Source organism: Barbus barbus (genome assembly GCF_936440315.1).
Source record: "Barbus barbus genome assembly, chromosome: 46".
Classification (NCBI taxonomy): domain Eukaryota; kingdom Metazoa; phylum Chordata; class Actinopteri; order Cypriniformes; family Cyprinidae; genus Barbus; species Barbus barbus.
The window spans coordinates 17,821,890-17,825,197 of NC_136724.1; the positions used below are offsets into that span (position 1 = coordinate 17,821,890).

A 3,308-nucleotide genomic window follows, 5' to 3' on the forward strand; every position below is an offset into this window, starting at 1 on the left:
AATGTATCCTTGTTACAATGTAATTAACATTACTTACCAACATGCACTTACTTTAGGGTTAGGATTAGGTTAGTTTCTTGTAATTATGCATAATTTACTGTTATTCCTGTAAGTATATATATAAGTGTAACAAGGACACTGTAAAATAAAGTGCTGCCCAATATTAAATCTGATATCTCTTGACAATATTAAAGCCTTCAAACCTAAACACTCCAATTTCTATTATTTGGTCGCTGGAAAAGATTATTTTTCTCAATATAAATAAATTACAAAGAAATTTGAGTTTAAAAAGTGTTTCTGTTTTTTTATTTTTATGAGGAACATTCAACATCACATTGATTATTTCCAGATGAAACACTCACCTATTACTTAATGGGTTTGATTATTAGAAATTGTGCCCTTTGTACTTGGAAAAAGGCTGTATGTATGCTTAATGCGTATTTCCCCCCAAGTTCGGTGAATGACCACAGAGCCCCTTCTAAAAAATAACCACACCAGCAGACTGCAGGAAACCAACACTAACTCTCAATATTACCAAGTTAGAAAGAACTCATGAAGAGCAATTTCACAATGTTTACGATGTCATTTACATTTGTTTTGTTAGAGATGTATGCAAAATATTAGCTTATAATAAATATGGAATATATGTACATACTGTATATATATATATATATATATATATATATATTATAAGCTAATATTTTAATATATAAAATAACTTTTAATTTAACAATTTGTTACTTATATATTACCAGAAGCATAACCATTCAGTGAAAGTGAAACACTGTAGTAGCTGATGTAATAGTCAGTTAATATATCATTTGCAAAGTTAATTTATTATTTATTTTATTCTTCATTATGTGAACATCTTGGTACTTTCCACTCTACGACACAACTGCATTAGCAGTGACCATGCGCTCTCTCGGGGTCATATAAACCTATGAATGTTCCTGTACACAGTGGTCGGCCGTGAGGTGATGAGGGGGGTCTTTTGTTTCCAAGCGGACAGGTGATAGCTTTGTGGGAGGAAGTTCTGATGCTCATTTTCCACTCTGTGAGTGTTCATAAAAGTGTGAGTTGTGGTGAGCCGAGATAATACGCATCAGACTCACAAGAGAAGATGAGGTGTGCTTCTGTAACCCTTCTGCTGTACTTGGCTCTAATGCTGCTTGCTCAAGACTCCTGCCAAAGTAAGAAAATGTGTGTATTTGTAAAATAAATAATATATTTACTTGATATTAAGTCTTCATATCAGTTCAAATGTATGATGTTATTTTGAATTAAATAGTGTTGTCAACATGAATGTCTGTGTTAAAAATGCTTTTGTTTCCTTTTGGTGTTTGTAGTAAGTGGATGGCCAAATTGCCTTTGTCTCAAGACATCAAATCGGATTACCCGCAAGGAAAATATTAGAAGTTACGTGATACAAAAAGCAGGCATCTGCCATATTGATGCTGTTTTGTGAGTTCTTTTTTCATATTGAGGCATATATTGAGGTGATAGATCTCAACCATTCAACAATATATTTCACGATAAATCTTAGCTATTATGTCGGAATACTAGTAGTTATTTTGTCTTGGCTTTATTTTAGTACATTGACATTTTACCAATAACATGTTGATACCAAAATTCTTAACAGTTTAAATTGAATAATCATATGTACATTTTGTTGTATTGTCATGCTAAATTGTTACTTTTATGGACTTACAGATTTAAAACAGTCAAAGATAATTTCATTTGCTCCAAACCACAAAGCTCTTGGGCAATAGAGGCCATGCGATATGTGGACACCAAGAAGAAGGCAACCGAAACAACAGCCCGTCCCGTAAACTCTGCATCAACATTTAAATCAGCATCAATGCTGAATAGCACATCACGATGAAATACAACGGGATGAACTAAGAACTACTTCATTTGTACTATGCAAATTTTTAACACGTCTGTGATGTTTGTGTTGGATTTTATTTTATTTGCACATGATTAATTAAAATGTATTGCATAAAGTATATTGCAGTGCTGCGTATGATTTTTTTTATTGAGCTTGACAATTATTTTAGCATCATAGAGATACTATTATAGATTTTACTAATATTTTGAATGATTTTTTATTTTAGTTTTAGTTCAAATCTGAGTAATTTTGTTGTGTGATTTGGTCATTTTTATAAATATCTTTTTATAAATATATCTACATAGTTTTCATTCATTTTTAATTTTAGTTTTAGTTATTTTAGTATATCAAGATGAACTAAATGAAAATGAGAACTGTTATTAACTAGATGAACTAAAATCATTGAATAAAAGTTATATATACTCCTGTTGTTTATACACACACACACAAACACACACACACACACACACACACACAGTGGCCTCCAAAAGTATTGGAACAATAAAGACAAAATTGCTCTGTTGGCTGTGGAGTCAAGACATTTACAAATATAATTAAAAGATGAATATGAGACAAAACTACAGAATGTCACGTTTTATTATTGGGTGATTCAACACATAGATGTTTTACCAGCTAAGACGTTCAGCACTTTTAGAGTTTCATCCCCCTATCTGATGTGATCTATCTGATCTATCACAATCTACTGTCCTCAGGAGATTTTGACACAGAATTACAGATGCTACACAGCAAGATGCAAACCTCTGACCAGCACCAAAAATAGAAAGGCAAGATTAGAGTTGAGCCAGAAGAGTTTTGGAACTGTGTTTATGGACCGATGAGACAAACATGAACCTTTATCTAAGTGATGCGAAAGAAAAATTCAAAAAAGGGAACTGCAATGATCCCAAGCATACAGCCTCATCTGTAAAGCATGGTGGAGGTGGCATGGACATGCATGGCTGCCTCTGGAACAGACCCTCTCAACTTTACTGATGACTTAATGTATGATGATAGTAGCAGAGTGAATTTGGAAGGGTACAAAACCATCTTGCTTACCAATATTCAAGAAAATGCTACCAGATTCATTGGGAAGTGCTTCATATTGCATCAGGACAATGACCCAAAACACCCTGCCAGTTCAGTCAAGGAATTTATAAGGGCAAAGAAATGGAAAGTCTTAGATTGCCCAAGTCAATCTCCAGATTAAAATCTGATTGAACATGAATTTCACCAGCTGGAGAGGAGAGTAAAGGCAGAAACTCCCCAAAACAAGCAACAATTGGAATTGGCAGCATTAAAGGCTGGGAAAAGTATTTCAAAGGATGAGACCAAGAGTCTGGTGATGTCTATGGGTCACAGACTCACTGCTGTCATTGTGTGCAAGGGATCTGCAACTAAATAATAGCTTTGCATCTTTTAT

The 3,308-nt window shown here is 33.7% G+C and overlaps 1 long non-coding RNA gene across 1 annotated transcript; it reads left to right on the plus strand.

Moving 5' to 3' along the window:
• Nucleotides 1-1,094: 1,094 nt before the first annotated feature.
• On the plus strand, nucleotides 1,095-2,055 carry LOC306865269. Its single transcript, XR_013783854.1, has 3 exons — nucleotides 1,095-1,190; nucleotides 1,347-1,461; nucleotides 1,711-2,055. It is a non-coding gene; the product is annotated as an uncharacterized lncRNA (long non-coding RNA).
• The last annotated feature ends 1,253 nt before the right edge of the window (nucleotides 2,056-3,308 follow it).